The sequence below is a fragment of the Chiloscyllium plagiosum genome, unplaced genomic scaffold (assembly GCF_037043375.1).
Source record: "Chiloscyllium plagiosum isolate Xiang-an unplaced genomic scaffold, Cpla_swu_hap1 HiC_scaffold_48, whole genome shotgun sequence".
NCBI lineage: Eukaryota > Metazoa > Chordata > Chondrichthyes > Orectolobiformes > Hemiscylliidae > Chiloscyllium > Chiloscyllium plagiosum.
This window is the reverse complement of record NW_028270186.1, coordinates 24,088,555-24,106,219: the sequence shown is the minus strand read 5'-3', so window position 1 is coordinate 24,106,219 and position 17,665 is coordinate 24,088,555. Positions and strand designations below refer to the sequence as shown.

The following is a 17,665-nucleotide window of genomic DNA, read 5'->3' as shown; positions in this document are numbered from 1 at the left end:
AAACTTTGACACCCTACATGTGGTCGCCAACTCCAAATCATCTGTATCAATTCTAAATAATCGCAGTCCCAACACTGATCCCTGAGGCACACTATTAGTCACTGATTGCCAGCCAGAGTAGTACTCATTTATCCCCACACTTTGCTTCCTATTAGTCAACCAATCTTTTATCCATGCTAATACTCTACTCCTAACGCCATGCACATTTATATTATGCAACAGCCTCTTGCACATCACCTTGTTGAAGGCCTTTTGGAAATCCGGGTACACCGCATCCACTGGGTCCCCGTTGTCCACCTTGCTCGAAATGTCTTCATAGAATTCCAAACGATTTGTGAAGCATGACCTGCCCTACATGAACCCATGCTCTGTCTGTCCAATAGGACAATTTCTATTAAGATTCCCTGCTATTTCTTCCTTGATAATAGACCCAAGCATCTTTCCCACTACAGGGAATAAGCTAACTGGTGTATAATTCCCCACCTTTTGTCCACCTCCTTTTTAAAAATGTGGCATCACTTTTGCTGCTTTCCAATCTGCTGGGACTGCCACAGAGTCCAGTGAATTTTGGAAAATTACTGCCAGTGCATTTGCTATTTCTCCTGGCATCTCCTTTAGTAACATGGGATGCATTCTATAAGGGTCAGAAGACTTTTCTGTCATTATCTCAAATACCTCCAACAGTCCAACACTAGCTGTTCCGTAATAATGATCGTTTCCAAATCCTCACCTATCTTTGTCTCTTTGCTAATTATTGGCAAGGTATTAGGGTCCTCCACTGTGATATCACATAATTAAATGTTCCTTCTCATTTTCCAAAGGACCAACATTTACTTTGGCCACTCTTTTCTCATTCAATATAAAATTTTGCTATCTGTCTTTATAATCTGTGCTAGTTTATTTTTCTCATGATTCGGAGATGCCGGTGTTGGACTGGGGTGTACAAAGTTAAAAATCACACAACACCAGGTTATAGTCCAACAGGTTTAATTGGAAGCGCACTAGCTTTCGGAGCGACGCTGATCAATCACCTGATGAAGGAGGCCTCCGCAGAGTTCCAGGGAGGTGGAAGAGAGGATTAGCAAAATTATTCTGGATAGGAGTGAAAGTAATAGGATGGTCATTATGGGGGACTTTAACTTCCCCAAAATTGACTGGAAATGCTATAACTCTAATACGTTGGATGAAACACCTCCAACACACTGCATCCACCTGGACACCCTGTGCTGGCCTATTACCTGCCCTCGACCTCTTCATTTCCAACTGCCAACGGGACATTAACCGCCTCAACCTGTCGACCCCCCTCCCACCTCTCACCGTCACAACACGCAGCCCTCCAATCCCTCTGCTCTAATCCCAACCTCACCATTTCACCAGCAGATAAAGGAGGTGCAGTGGTAATCTGGCGCACTGACCTCTACCCCGCTGAAGCCAAACGCCAACTGAAAGACACCTCTTCCTACTGCTCCCTTGACCATGACCCCACCCCCCCATCACCAAACCATCATCTCATAGACCATACAGAACCTCATCACCTCAGAAGATCTCCCACCCACAGCTTCCAACCTCACAGTCCGGGAACCCCACACTGCCCTGTTCTACCCCCTTCCCAAGATCCACAAGCCTAAGCACTCTGGCCGACCCATTGTCTCAGCATGCCCCTGCCCCACTGAACTCATCTCTACCTACCACGACACTGTCCTATCCCCCCAGTCCAGGAGCTCCCCAAATACGTTCGAGACACCACCCATGCCCTCCACCTCCTCCAAGACTTCCATTTCTCCGGCCCCCAATGCCTCATCTTCACCATGGATATCCAATCCCTCTACACCTCCATCCGCCATGACCAGGGCCTCCATGCCCTCCGTTTTTTCCTCTCCCGACGTCCCCAACAGTACCCTTCCACCGACACTCTCATTCATTTGGCCGAACTGGTCCTCACCCTTAACAATTTCTCCTTTGAATCCTCGCACATCCTCCAGACCAAAGGGGTAGTCATGGGCACACGTATGGGCCCCAGCTATGCCTGTCTCTTTGTTGGCTATGTAAGACAGTCGATCTTCCATAATTACACCGGCACCACTCCCGACCTCTTCCTCCGCTACATTGATGACTGCATTGGCGCCACCGCGTGCTCCCGCGAGGAGGTTGAGCAATTCATCAACTTCACCAAAACATTCCACCCTGACCTTAAATTTACCTGGACCATCTCTGACACCACCCTCCCCTTTCTTGACCTCTCCATCTCCATTAATGACGACCGACTTGACACTGACATTTTTTACAAACCCACCGACTCCCACAGCTACCTGGATTACACCTCTTCCCACCCTATCTCTTGCAAAAATGCCATCCTGTATTCCCAATTCCTCCGCCTCCGCCGTATCTGCTCCCAGGAGGACCAGTTCCACCACAGAACACACCAGGTGGCCTCCTTCATTAGAGACCGCAATTTCTCTTCCCACGTGGTTAAAGATGCCCTCGAATGCATCTCGTCCACATCCCGCACCTCCGCACTCAGACCCCACCCCTCCAAGCGTAACAAGGACAGAACGCCCCTGGTGCTCACCTTCCACCCTACCAACCTTCGCATAAACCAAGTCATCCGCCGACATTTCCGCCACCTCCAAACAGACCCCACCACCAGGGATATATTTCCCTCCACACCCCTCTCCGCCTTCCGCAAAGACCGTTCCCTCCGTGACTACCTGGTCAGGTCTACGCCCCCCCACAACCCACCCTCCCATCCTGGCACCTTCCCCTGCCACCGCAGGAATTGCAAAACCTGCACCCACACCTCCTCCCTCACCTCTATCCAAAGCATGAAAGGAGCCTTCCACATCCATCAAAATTTTACCTGCACATCCACTAATATCATTTATTGTATCAGTTGCTCCCGATGCGGTCTCCTCTACATTGGGGAGACTGAACACCTCCGAGCAGAGCGCTTTAGGGAACATCTCCGGGACACCCACACAAATCAACCACACCGCCCTGTGGCCCAACATTTCAACTCTCCCTCCCACTCTGCTGAGGACATGGAGGTCCTGGGCCTCCTTCACCGCTGCTCCCTCACCACCAGATGCCTGGAGGAAGAATGCCTCATCTTCTGCCTCGCAACACTTCAACCCCAGGGCATCAATGTGGACTTCAACAGTTTCCTCATTTCCCCTTCCCCCACCTCATCCCAGTTCCAAGCTTCCAGCTCAGCACTGTCCCCGTGATTTGTCCTGACTTGTCCTACCTGCCTATCTTCTTTTCCACCTATCCACTCCATCTCCGACCTATCACCTTCATCCCCTCCCCCACTCACCCTATTGTACTCTATGCTACTTTCTCCCCACCTCCACCTTCCTCTAGCTTATCTCTCCACGCTTCAGGCTCTCTGCCTTTATTTCTGATGAAGGGCTTTTGCTCGAAACGTCGATTTTACTGCTCCTCGGATGCTGCCTGAACTGCTGTGCTCTTCTAGAACCACTAATCCAGAATCTGTACCCCACCACATCACTTTGCCCCACAATCGTGGTATCTGGCTGTGCACAAGGAGGAGTGGCTACAGTCTGTACTGGGATGCCCTGGGGCCCTGAAACACATGGTAAAGACTAAAATGACCAGAGCATTGAGAGCCCCACCACATTGTTTGCATATTCTATTGTTTTTACTCTGTTCCTGCCTTCCCTTGTTTTTTCTTAATAAAGCTGTGAAATGAACTCAGGCATCTCGATCCAAGATTCGGGATATTTTCACCACATCACAAGGCATCGACTCTAACTTCCCTTGTCCCTTAGCCTGCTGAGTCGCGACTGAATCAACTCCTCAATTGGGAGGAAGGGGCGGAACCGGAGGACTGAGCAGCGGCCGGTCCGCCAACCAGAGTGAGTGAGGAGCGGGGCCAACGCATTCTCGGGGAGTGAACGCTTCAGGATTGGCCAGAAAGCCAACTATTTTGCAGGATTGATCATTCACACTACATAGTGGAGCATTAAACCTCTCCCATGAATCAATGTGAGATTTTTAAGAAATAGTTGAGATGTAAATCTGATAACGTACATTAGGGAGATTTAAACAATCCTTCGATAAACACATGGGTGATTTTGCAATAGTGTAGGGGACGAGCTGAGAATAATTCACAGGTCGGCGTGAATAATTCACAGGTCGGTTTACACAACTCGAGTAAGAAACTTATTTTCAAACTCCCAGAACGATTGGTAATTTACTTACCTGGCTAATATGGTTAAGTTGGACCGAATAATCTATTTGCATAGTAATCATCTCAATGACTGTAACTCGACAGAGCAATTGTTAATGACTTATATTTCACCCATGATTCTGTGCAGATATGAATATTCTCTATAAACTCACTGATAATCTCAGACGCACGCGCAGTTTAGTTTCCATGTGGAGCATGCGCAGTGTCACATTGATCAGGGCACAGAGAGAGAGCGACATGGAGCTGCTTTCTCCGGCAGCGGCTGCGATCGGCTTCAGAGAGCGGCGCTCCGAGCCGGTGTGTGGGAGCCTCGCTGGGAGAAAGGATTTGAGAGATTTCACAAGTCCTGGATAGAGGTATAAAAACCCGATAAAGACCCTCCAGGCCCGGGTAAGGAGGCGGCGGTCTCTGATCAGGGAAGCGGCCCAGGGTCACGGCCGCCATTTGTTTGAGGGAAGAGGAAGCGCTCAGGGCCGCCATCTTGAGAAGGTCAAGGTGCAGGAGGGCGGGGCTCTCGGGGTCTGTAGAACAATCAGAGGAAAGGGAAGACCCATTGTTACTGATTAATCCCACGGACACAGCGTCACTGGGCGGTCCCACAGGAATATCCTCTCTCAGTCCTGCTGGGATGGTTCACCCAGTCAGAACCAACAGCTCTCCTCCTCTCTCAGCTCCCCTTCTGTCCTTCCTGCAGCATCTGTCCCCTGGGACATTGAGCTGTCTGTCCTGTCCCTCCCTCAGCTGTTGTTCTGTAATACCTGTGATATCCCAGTCCCACCTTAGATTACTTCACTAAAGACAGGAATGCACCCGATGGATTTTTCTTAACATCAACAATTGTTTAATACTCACTTGCAGGTTTTTAATTACATCGTTTTTGAAGCATTTACTTCACATTCAATCATTTGCAATGGTGGGATTTGGACCTGTGTCCAGAGAACACTTGCTGAGTTTCTGGATAAATTGTCACACAATACTGCCACTAGGCCATCACTTCGCCTGCTCACAGTTTGTGTATCCCAGTGTAACATGAATCAAAACCCTTTCTTCCTGCACAATTGTTTGACCCGGCACTCTGTTGATGTGACTCAGTACCTCTCCATGTGGTATCCCTCACTGTGTGGGTCTAATTGCTGCCTCTGTCACCGTCTCTCACTTTTGAAGCTACTCCAGATCATGAGCCAACAGAATTCTCCACTCCAGAGAGATGAGGCAGCACAGGTCAGGAATGGAGACTGGGATTTTCCAGATCTCTGTGGGCTCAGTGCCATTCTATTTGTGTAACCCTCAAAGCATTAGTCTAATTTCCCATTCTGCCTATTTCTGTGTCTTCTACAGGTACTCATGGAGTTCCTGACTCAATAGGCTTGCCAACTGCTGGTTGGGACGATGGTTGGTCAGCCAGAAAGACAAAGTCAGGGAGGTTGGGAGTCTTCAATAAATCCTGGTCCCAGGTAAGATCATTCCAGTGCACAGAGCAGAAAGTAATAAGGGGGATCCAACCATCAGCTAACAAGACATGACATAGAGAATGTGCTGGAGGGGGAGCACAGTACAGACACGCCCCAGGCTCAATCACCAAGCCTGCTGCAAGTTTTGTTGTAATGAGACAGCATCGGCAGTTCCCAGTTATCAGTCCATGCCTGTGCTTTCTTAGGGACGTCAGAACAACTGAGGGGAAAGCAGGCTTCCCACGAGAGGGTGGTAATGCTGCCTGGGATCTTTCTGTTCCCTATTCCCTCTCCAACACTGTATCTATGGCTTGTATTGAGGACCAGTGTCTTCAATCATTCTAACTCCTATAACAGTTCCTATCTCTGTCATCTCCTCCCCTCTCACCAATTATTTTACATATTTGAAACCTCCAATCCAGATGGCCTTCCGTATCGCTGTAACTTGCTTCAGTCTCTACAACATGCCTTGTCTCGATAGTCTCCTCCTCCAATAACTGGAGACATCGGGTCTGTTTCTGTGCAGCATGACTCTTCGGCCGAGGTTTCCTAAATGGAATGAGTCGCGTTTGCCTGTGTTTGGCTCATATCCCTTCAAACCTTCTCCTCTCCATGTACCTGCCAGAGTGTCTTTTCCATGTTGTAATTGTACTTGTTTTTACCATTTCCTCTGGTAGTCCATTCCGTCTATGCACCATCCTCTGTGGATAATGTTGCCCCTCAGCTCCCTCTTTAAATCCTTGCTCTCTCGCCTCACGTTTATGCCTCTAGCTTTGGACTCACCTACCATTTGCAATTCACCTTACTTAGACCCTACATGGTTTCATAAACTTTTATAAGGTCACCCCGTGGCCTCCTCTGCCCAGGAGAAATATTGACGACAGTGTTACCAATATCTCCAACTCATGTTCTCAATGCTCTGACCAATGAAGACAAGTGTGCCAATTGCCGCTTTCAACACCCTGTCGCCCTGTGATGCCAGTCCAAGGAACAATGTAACTGCACCTCTTGGTGTCTCTCTTTTCTACAACATTGTCCAGGGCCCAACCATTACCTGAGTTAGTCCTCCCTGGTTTGTCTTGACTAAATCCAACATCTGAATTAAACTCCATTTTTCATTCCTTGGCCCACTGGCCCAGTTGATTAACATCCCCTTCGATAACTATATTCCCTGCCCACTCTTTCACTAATCTTGGTATCCACAAACATACTAACAGGGACTCCTATATTTTCACTCAGATTGTTTATGTAAATGGTGCACAACAGTGGTCCCAGCACCAATCCTTACAGCACACTGCTGGTCAGTGGCCTCCAGTCTGAACAACAACCCTCTCCCACCACCCTCTGTCTCCCACTGTCATCCCATTTTGTATCCAGTTGGCAAGCTCTCCCTGATCCTTTGTTATCTACCGTTACTAACCAATGTATCATGCTACAACCTGAACAAGGGTTTGTGGAAGCCAGAAACAACGTCTGTTGCTCTGTCTTTGTCTATCTTTTTGGTCACATCTTGAGCGAACTCCAGTCAAGTTTGTGGGACATGTTTTCCCATGCACAAAGCCATGCTGGCTGTCCGTAATCAGGCCTTATCTTTACAAATGTATGTAAGGCCTACTTCTCAGAATGACCTCCAACAACTGACCCACCATGATGTCTCGCTCATCAGTCTGTAGTTCCCTGGCTTTCTCTTGCAGCCTTTCTTAATTGATGACACCACATTATTATCATAGTCAGAGTCATACCGCACTGTTCGGTTAACGCTAACCATACTCTAAAACGGATCTCATCCCACCTGCCTGTTCCTGGATCATGTCCCTTCAAACCTTTCCTATTCCTGTACTAATCCAAATGTCTTTTGAACATTGTAATTGTCCCCATGTTCACTCCTTCCTTGGGAAGCTCATTTCACACACAACCCACCCTCTGTGTAACAATGTGCCTCTCATGTCTTTTTTTTATATGTCTCTCCTCTAAACTTAAAAACGTAGTGCCTTGTCTTGAGACTCCCCTGTCCATGGGAAAAGACAACTCCCATTAACTCTATCTATCCTCGTCATGATTTTATAAACTTCTAATAGGTCATCTTTCAACATTCAGGTTTCAGTGAAAAATACCAACCTATTCAGCCTTTCTTTATACTGAAGCCTTTCATACCCAGCTACATCCCAGCAAATCTCCTCCCAACCCTTTCCAGCTTAATAATATCCTTCCTATAACTGGGCGACCAGAACTGGACACAGTATTCCAGAAGAGGACTCACCAATGGCCTGTATAATCTCAATATGACTTCACAACTCCGATATCCATAGGACTGAGCAATGGAAGCAAGTGAGGCAAGCACCTTTTTTTAAACTATCCTGTCTCTCCATGTTGCAAACTTCAAAGAATTATGTAGCTGAACCCTGAGGTCCCTCTGTTCTACAACACCACTGTAGGTCTTGCCATTAATTGTATAAGCCCTGCCCGTGTTTGTTGTACCAAATGCATTACCTTGCATTTATTCAGATTGAACTCCATCTACAGTTTCTCAGCCATTCACACATTTCATCAGGATCCCTTTGTAATCTCAGAAAACCTTCTTCACTGTCCACAATGCCACCCTCCAGTCTAACAGCCTATCACACATAGCTCTCTATGGTACAAATATCTCTGCTAGGGGCCCTACAATTCCTTCACCAGCTTCTCACAATGTCTTGAGATACATTTGATCAGGTCCTGGGGATTTATCTACTTTTGTGTTTTAAAACCTCCAGCAGCTCCTTTTCTATAATGTGGACTCATTTCAAGACATTGAGTCATAGAGATGTACAGCACGGAAACAGGCCCTTCGGACTAACTCCTGCATGGCGTTTCTAGTCACATTTGCCACAATTTTGCCAATATCCCTCTAAACCTTTGCTATTCATACATCCATCCCCATGCCTTTTAAATGTATTTCTATCAGCCTCCACTATTTGCTCTGGCAGCTTATTCCATCCACTCTGCGAGAGCCAGTTGTCCTTTAGATCCCTTTGAAAAGTTTCCCTCGCCTGGGGAAATGACCTTGTCTATTGACCCTGTCGATGACCATCATGATTTTAAACACCTTTTATCGGTTAACTCCTCAGCCTCCCATGTTCAACTGAAAACAGCCCCAGCCTATTCAGGCGTTTCCCTGAAGCGCAAACCCTCCGACCCTGGCAACATCTTTGGTCATTTCTTCTGAACCCTTTCATGTTCCACGACATCCTTCCGATGACATTGAGACCAGAATTGCACACAGTATTCCAATAGCAGTCAGGCCAAACACTGTTTAGTTCCCTGAGCGCCCCAGTCTTTATCCTCAGTAAGTTCCAAAGTGAAATATTTGTTTTGGATCTTGAAGTTTCACACATTGTTGGCTTCATTGATCATTAAGGATACCAGGTTTGTCCCGAGCTCTTCTTTTGCTCTTCATACACTTGTAGAGTCTCTTTGGATTCTCCTTAACTTTCTCTTCCAAAGCTATCTCATGTCCTCTTTTTACATTCCTGATTTCCATCCTAAGTGTATTTCTACAGCCCCGATGCTCCTGAAGGGATTCCCTTGAGTCAGCCAGTTATATCTGACATGTGACCCCTTTTTTCTTGACCACAGCCTCGAAACTCAGCCAATGTTTCCTAATTCAGTCAGCATTGAGCTGCACACTAACAGGAACACGCTGGCGCTAAACACTCCTTTTATCTCAGTTTTAAAATATTCCGACTTGCCAGACTTCCCTTTATCTGCAAATAGCCTCCCCAGATCTACTTTAAATATTCATGTCTAATTCTATCTTGCTCCATTGAATAACTTGAACTTGTGGACCAGGCCTGTCCTTTTCCATCGCTATTTTCAAACTCATACAATTGTGGTAACTTTCCCAAGTACTCCCCCACTAACATCTCAGTCCCGGTCCTGACCTTGTTTCCCAAGGGGAGGTCAGGTTTAGCCCCATTCTCCAGTTGGGCCACTTACATAATGACTGGGAGTTTTTGGAACACACTTAACAAATTCCTTCCATCCAAATGCTTAGCTTAGTAAAAAGCCCAGTCCAGGTTTGGAACGGTTAAGATCCCCTATCATTACAACCCTATTATTCTAAGAGATATTTGAAACCTCTTGACATATTTGCTCCTTCATCTCCCATTGCCTATTGCTGTAGTCCGACCGTAGAAAACTAATGGCCAATTTTTATTTCTCGGTTCCACTAATATCGCTTAACTGGGCGATCCTGCATGAATACTCCCTCTAGGTACTGCTGGGATGTTTCCCCCAATCAAAACCACCAGCTCTCCTCCTGTTTTGCCTCCTGTTCTATCCTTCCTGTAGCATCTGTCTCCGGAACATTGAGCTGCTGGTCCTGTTGCTCCCTCAGCTATGTTTCTGTAATATCTATGGTATCCCAGTCCCATGATCCCATCCATGCTCTGGGTTCATCTTCCTTATCTGTCTGGCCCTTTGCATTGAAATAACTGCAGGTTAATCCACCAGTTTTCCCTCATTGTCTGCTATGTTCTTGCCTGCCTTGTCTACTTCTATTGCTCTCTTGAACATTTGTACCAGCCTCAACTTTCTTTCTGACCTTACGACTCTTTGGGGTCACACAGCCCTGCCAGACGAGTTTAAATCCTCTCGAGCAGCTCCAGCAACGTTCCCCACCAGGATGTGGGTCGCTCTCCTGCTCCCAGTTCAGGTGTATTCCCCACCCTGTCTATCTGTGCTGACACCTCCAGACATCCAGGGACTTGCCCACCAAGGTCCCTGTGTTCCTCAGTATTCCAGGAGGACCTACCATTCGTGATGTATATCATTCGTTTATTAGATTTGCCACAGTGCATTACCTCACAGTGATCAGAAGTAAACTCTGTCTGCCATTACTCTGCTCAGTTTATCATCTGATCGATATCAAACTGCAGCCTGAGACCATCCCCCTCACTGTGGACAACACCCTCACCTTTCATGTCATCTGCAAACCTACTAATGATTCCTTCTGCTTTGATATCCAAGTTATTAATGTACGTAACAGCCAGCAATGATTCCAGCACAGATCCCTGTGGTACAACCGCTGGACAATGGCTTTCAATCACAAACCCAACCCTCCATCAATTGAGGACCCAATTTGCCAACTTGCCTTGGATCCCATGGGATCTTCCCTTTTGGACCAGCCTTCCGTGTGGGACCTTGTCAAAGACTTTAATGAACTCCATATAAACCACATCATCTGCACGGCCCTCATCAATATCAGAGGACAGTCGTCTAGCAAAGCCATACAGACAATCCCTCATGAAATTGCGGGGGTATCCGTTTTTGGCGAATACATTGTACAGGTGTTCTTCTTCCACTTTTTGCAGTTCTGGTGTACTGCAGTGTGTTGTGGCCCTTTTGAACAGTGTCTTGATGCAACTTCTTTTGTGTGTGTTGGGGTGGTTGCTTTCGTAGTTTAGGACTCGGTCTGTGTGTGTGGCTTTCCTGTTTATCTTAGTGGTGAATTCTCCGTTCGGTGTTCTCTGTACCATCACGTCTAAGAATGGGAGTTGGTTGCCCCTTTCTTCCTCTCTAGTGAATCGGATTCCTGTGAGTGTGGCGTTGATGATCCGGTGTGTTTTCTCTATTTCTGTGTTTTTAATGATTACAAAGGTGTCATCCACATATCTGACCCAGAGTTTGGGTTGAATTTGCGGTAAGACTGTTTGTTCTAATCTTTGTATTACCGCTTCTGCTATGAGTCCAGAAATAGGTGAGCCCATGGGTGTGCCGTTGATTTGTTCATATATTTGGTTGTTGAATGTGAAGTGTGTTGTGAGGCACAGGTCCAGTAGTTTGACTATGCCGTCTTTGTTGATAGGTTCAATGTCCTGTTGTCTGTTCTGTAGGTCCAGCAGGTTGGCTATTGTTTCTCTGGCTAGGGTTTTGTTGATAGAGGTGAACAGTGCCGTTGCATCGAATGAGACCATAGTTTCTTCCTTGTCTATGTGTATATTTCTGATGATGTCCAAGAATTCCTGTGTTGACTGTACAGAGTGGCTGGATCCGCTGATCAGGTGTTTCAGTTTCTGCTGTAGTTCTTTAGCCAGTTTGTGTGATGGTGTCCCAGGTAGTGATACTATGGGTCTGAGTGGGATGTCTGGTTTGTGCACTTTAGGTAGGCCATAGAATCTGGCGGTGTTGTTGCTTTCAGTTTTCATTCTCTGTAGGTCAAACCTGGTTATCTGTCTGTTTTTTTTGTAGGTTTCTCAGTGTGTTGTTTATCCTATTGGTGAGCTGTGGGGTGGGGTCAAACTCCACACAATTTCATCCACAGATGCCTCAGGGAAAGACAACGGAATGAAGACATGCCACAACCCAAAGGACTAGCCACACTATCATACATCAAGAACATTTCCAAACTGACAGCCAGACTACTGCGACCATTAGGACTCATAACAGCACACAAACCAACAGCCACCCTCAGACAACTCACCAGGACGAAGGACCTGACACCCAGCATGAGCAAAACCAATGTAGTGTACAAAATCCCATCCAAGGACTGCTCAAAACACTAAATAGGACAAACAGGAAGACAGCTAACAATCCGCATCCATGAACACCAACTAGCCACGAAACGACACGACCAGCTATCCTTAAAAGCCACACACGCAGATGACAAGCAACGTGAGTTCGCCTGGGACAACACCACTATTATAGGACAAGCCAAACAGAGAACAGCCAAGGAATTCCTGGAGGCATGGCACTCATCCACAGTTTCAATCAATAAACACATCAACCTGGACCCAATATACCGGCCACTGCAGCAGACAGCTGGAACTGACAACCGGAAGCGGCAGATGCAAATCACTATAAATGCCGGAGGAAAGATCACAGAAGCGCTTCACAGGAGGCTCCCTGAGGATGTCACCTAGACAGGGGACGAAACGTCTGCAACACAAATTCCCAACTCGGCGAACAGAACCACAACAATGAGCACCCGAGCTACATATCTTCTCACAAACTTTGAAGCCCTTTAGACTCTACAAAGCTCGGTCATGAACAAGCCACCATCTGTCAATTTCCTTTGCCTTCTTCAGTGTCTGCAACTCTCGCTCCAGTAACGTTCTTTAGTTACTGCAGGTCTGCCTAGCTCCCCAGACAACCTGTTTCATCCCCTACATCTCCCTCAATCACTGTAACACCCTCTGCTCTGTCTAATCCTCCTCTTTCCCACTGTCTTCCAGGCACAACGGCGATCCTGTAAGAGAGCAGTGCGGAATGGGATGTTATAAATCGCAGCTGAGGTTTGATGCCAACCATTACCTGGGAGCACAAGGGGAGAGACCCTGAGAGCGAACAGCACAGAGCGGGAGAATATAAATCAGCAGCGAGGGTCAAGGCCGGCTGGGACTTGGATTTGGATAAAAAGCAGAGCAGGAGGTTCGAAATCCGCACCGAGTCACAGAGGGAGTGACCGTGTGAGGGAGCAACTTGGAGCAGGAGCTTGAGGCTGACTCACACCTGGGAGAATATAAATCCGCACTGAGGATCGAGGCCTAGTTGTACCTGGGAGTCACAGACGGTGACCCTGTGAGGGAGCAGACTGGAGTGAGAGCTGGACGATTACACGTCCGAGGAGACACATCACTGTGTGTGCACGTGTTCTGTGTTTGTGTGTGTGTGTGTGTGTAATTGTGTGTGTGTCCCCTTCCCTCACTGTGTGTTTGTCCCTCCCTCACTGTGTGTGTGTGTCACCTCGCTGTGTGTGTGTGTTTGTGTGTGAGTGTCCCCTCTCGCTTTCTGAGCACATGTCCCACCCTCGCTGTGTGTGTGTGCCCCTCTTGCTGTGAGTGTGTGTGCCCCTCTTGCAGTGTGTGGGCATATCCTCCCCTCGCTCTGTAAGTGTGTGTATGCATATCACTCACTTACTGTGTGTCTGTGTGTTCCTCCCTCGCGTGTGAATATGTGTGTATGTATGTTCCCCTCTCACTGTGTGCGCATCGCTCTTGCTGTGTGTCCCTCATGCTGTGTGTGTGTGTGTGTGTGTGTATGTCCCTCCCTCACTGTGTGCGCGTGTCCCTCCCTCGCTGTGTGCGCGTGTCCCTCCCTCGCTGTGTGCGCGTGTCCCTCCCTCGCTGTGTGTGTGCGTGTCCCTCCCTCGCTGTGTGTGTGCGTGTCCCTCCCTCGCTGTGTGTGTGCGTGTCCCTCCCTCGCTGTGTGTGTGCGTGTCCCTCCCTCGCTGTGTGTGTGCATGTCCCTCCCTCGCTGTGTGTGTGCGTGTACCTCCCTCGCTGTGTGTGTGCGTGTCCCTCCCTCGCTGTGTGTGTGCGTGTCCCTCCCTCGCTGTGTGTGTGCGTGTCCCTCCCTCGCTGTGTGTGTGCGTGTCCCTCCCTCGCTGTGTGTGTGCGTGTCCCTCCCTCGCTGTGTGTGTGCGTGTCCCTCCCTCGCTGTGTGTGTGCGTGTCCCTCCCTCGCTGTGAGTGTGCGTGTCCCTCCCTCGCTGTGAGTGTGCGTGTCCCTCCCTCGCTGTGAGTGTGCGTGTCCCTCCCTCGCTGTGAGTGTGCGTGTCCCTCCCTCGCTGTGAGAGTTCGTGTCCCATCCTCGCTGTGAATGTGTGTGTCCCTCCCTCGCTGTGTGTGTCCCTCCCTCGCTGTGTGTGTGTGTGTCCCTCCCTCGCTGTGTGTGTGTGTGTGTGTGTGTCCCTCCCTCGCTGTGTGTGTGTCCCTCCCTCGCTGTGTGTGTGTGTGTGTGTGTCCCTCCCTCGGGGTGTGTGTGTGTGTGTGTGTGTGTGTGTGTCCCTCCCTCGCTGTGTGTGTGTGTGTGTGTGCGTGTGTGTGTGCATGTCTCTCCCTCGCTGTGTGTGTGTCTGCGTGTCCCTCTCTCGCTGTGTGTGCGTGTCCCTCTCTCGCTGTGTGTGCATGTGTCCCCCCTCATTGGGTGTGCGCATGTCCCTCTCTTGCTCTGTGTGTATGTTTGTGTTTGTGTGTGTCCCTCCCTCACTGTGTGTGCATGTCCCTTCCTGGCTGTGTGTTTGTGTCCCTCTCTCGCTGTGTGTGTGTGTGTGTGTGTCCTCCCTCGCTGTGTGTGTGTGTGTGTCCCTCCCTCTGTGTGTGTGTGTGTGTGTGTGTCCCTCCCTCAGTGTGTGTGTGTGTGTCCCTCCCTCAGTGTGTGTGTGTGTGTCCCTCCCTCGCTGTGTGTGTGTGTGTCCCTCCCTCACTGTGTGTGTGTGTGTGTCCCTCCCTCACTGTGTGTGTGTGTGTCCCTCCCTCACTGTGTGTGTGTGTCCCTCCCTCACTGTGTGTGTGTGTGTGTCCCTACCTCACTGTGTGTGTGTGTGTCCCTCCCTCGCTGTGTGTGTGTGTGTGTGTATGTGTGTGTGGCCCTCCCTCGCTTTGTGAGTGTGTGTGTCCCTCCCTCGCTTTGTGTGTGTGTGTGTCCCTCCCTCCCTTTGTGTGTGTGTGTGTCCCTCCCTCGCTGTGTGTGTGTGTGTGTCCCTCCCTCGCTGTGCGTGTGTGTGTGCATGTCTTTCCCTCGCTGTGTGTGTGTCTGCGTGTCCCTCTCTCGCTGTGTGTGCGTGTCCCTCTCTCGCTGTGTGTGCGTGTCCCTCTCTCGCTGTGTGTGCGTGTCCCTCTCTCGCTGTGTGTGCATGTGTCCCCCCTCATTGGGTGTGCGCATGTCCCTCTCTTGCTCTGTGTGTATGTTTGTGTTTGTGTGTGTCCCTCCCTCACTGTGTGTGCATGTCCCTTCCTGGCTGTGTGTTTGTGTCTCTCTCTCGCTGTGTGTGTGTGTGTGTGTGTGTGTGTGTGTCCTCCCTCGCTCTGTGTGTGTGTGTGTGTGTCCCTCCCTCAGTGTGTGTGTGTGTGTGTGTGTGTCCCTCCCTCAGTGTGTGTGTGTGTGTGTGTGTGTGTGTCCCTCCCTCAGTGTGTGTGTGTGTGTGTGTGTGTCCCTCCCTCGCTGTGTGTGTGTGTGTCCCTCCCTCGCTGTGTGTGTGTGTGTCCCTCCCTCGCTGTGTGTGTGTGTGTCCCTCCCTCACTGTGTGTGTGTGTGTGTCCCTCCCTCGCTGTGTGTGTGTGTGTCCCTCCCTCGCTGTGTGTGTGTGTGTCCCTCCCTCGCTGTGTGTGTGTGTGTCCCTCCCTCACTGTGTGTGTGTGTGTGTCCCTCCCTCACTGTGTGTGTGTGTGTGTGTCCCTCCCTCACTGTGTGTGTGTGTGTGTCCCTCCCTCACTGTGTGTGTGTGTGTGTCCCTCCCTCGCTGTGTGTGTGTGTGTGTGTCCCTCCCTCGCTGTGTGTGTGTGTGTGTCCCTCCCTCACTGTGTGTGTGTGTGTGTGTGTGTGTGTCCCTCCCTCACTGTGTGTGTGTGTGTGTGTGTGTCCCTCCCTCACTTTGTGTGTGTGTGTGTGTGTCCCTCCCTCGCTTTGTGTGTGTGTGTGTCCCTCCCTCGCTGTGTGTGAGCGTGTCCCTCCCTCGCTGTGTGAGCGTGTCCCTCCCTCGCTGTGTGTGAGCGTGTCCCTCCCTCGCTGTGTGAGCGTGTCCCTCCCTCGCTGTGTGTGTGTGTTTGTCCCTCCCTCGCTGTGTGAGCGTGTCCCTCCCTCGCTGTGTGTGTGCGTGTCCCTCCCTCGCTGTGTGTGTGTGTTTGTCCCTCCCTCGCTGTGTGAGCGTGTCCCTCCCTCGCTGTGTGTGTGTGTCCCTCCCTCGCTGTGTGTGTGTGTGTGCCCCTCCCTCGCTGTGTGTGTGTGCACGTCCTTCTCTCCCTTGCTCTGTGTGTTTGTGCGTGCATGTCCCTCCCTCGCTGTGTGCGCGAGTTCCCCTCTTGCTCTGAGTATGTGTCCCTCTTGATGTGTATATGAGTGTCCCTCCCTCGCTGTGTGTGCGCATGTGTCGCCCCCTCGCTATGTGTATGTGTGTGTGTCTCTCCCTCGCTCGCTCTGCATGTGTGGTCCCATCCTTGCTGTCTGTGTGTGTGCATGTCCCTCCCTTGCCGTGCATTTGTGTGTCTCTCTCTCGCTGTGTGCCTGTGTTTGTGTGCTTGCGCATGTGCGTGTCCCTCCCTCACTGTGTGTGCATGTCCCCACTTGCTCTGAGTATGTGTTTCCGTTTTACAAAGTATGTGAGTGTCCTTCCCTCGCTGCGTGTGTGTGTGTGTATGCGTGTCACTCCCACACTGTGTTTGTGTGTCCCTCCCTTGCTGTGTGTAGTGTCTATGTGTGCGTGTCCCTCCCTTGCTTTGTGCGTGTGTGTGCGCCTCTTGCTGTGTGTGCACGTGTCACTCCCTCGCTGTGTGAGTGTGTGTCCGTTCCTTGTGTGTGTGTCCCTCCCTTGCTCTTTGTGCATATCCCCACCATTGTGTTGCCCCTTGCTGTCCGCGTTGCCCCTTGCTGTGTGAGTGCCTGTCCCCCCTTGCTGTGTGTGCGTGTGTCCTTCCCTCGCTGTGTCTGTGCATGTCCTCTCTCAGTGTGTGCGTGCACCCTCTCCATTTCTGTGCACATGCCCTCCCCCTCACCGTGTGTCTGCTTGTCCATCCTTCCCTGTGTGTGTGTCGCTCCTTTGCTGTTTATATGCATGTCCCTCTCTCGCTCTGTGTGTTTGTGTATATCCCTCCCTCGCTGTGTGTGTGCATGTCCTTCCCTCCGTGTGTGTGTGTGTCCCTCCCTCGCTGTGTGTGCATGTCCCTCCCTGGCTGTGTGTGTGCGTGTCCCGCTCTCACTGTGTGTGTCTGTGTTTGTGTGCTTGCGCATGCGCGTGTCCTTCCCTCACTGTGTGTGTGTGTGTGTGTGTGTGTCACTTCCTCACTGTACCTGTGTGTCCCTCCCACGCTGTGTGAGTGTATGTGCGTCCCTCCCTCGCTGTGTGTCTGCGTGTATCTCCCTCACTGTGTGTGTTTGTGTGTGTGTGCCCTTCCCTCGCTGTGTGTCTGCGTGTATTCCCCTCACTGTGTGTGTGTGTGCCCTTCCCTCGCTGTGTGTCTGCGTGTATTCCCCTCACTGTGTGTGTGTGTGCCCTTCCCTCGCTGTGTGTCTGCGTGTATCTCCCTCACTGT

The 17,665-nt window shown here is 50.0% G+C and overlaps 1 long non-coding RNA gene across 1 annotated transcript in view; it reads left to right on the top strand.

Moving 5' to 3' along the window:
* Window positions 1-4,449: 4,449 nt before the first annotated feature.
* The window catches only part of LOC148135754 (uncharacterized), a 66,464-nt gene continuing 53,248 nt past the window's right edge, over window positions 4,450-17,665 (top strand). Inside the window, exons 1-3 of the long non-coding RNA XR_015754963.1 lie at window positions 4,450-4,566; window positions 5,549-5,664; window positions 11,890-13,277. This is a non-coding gene — a long non-coding RNA (uncharacterized LOC148135754). The remainder of the gene's footprint in view (window positions 4,567-5,548; window positions 5,665-11,889; window positions 13,278-17,665) is intronic.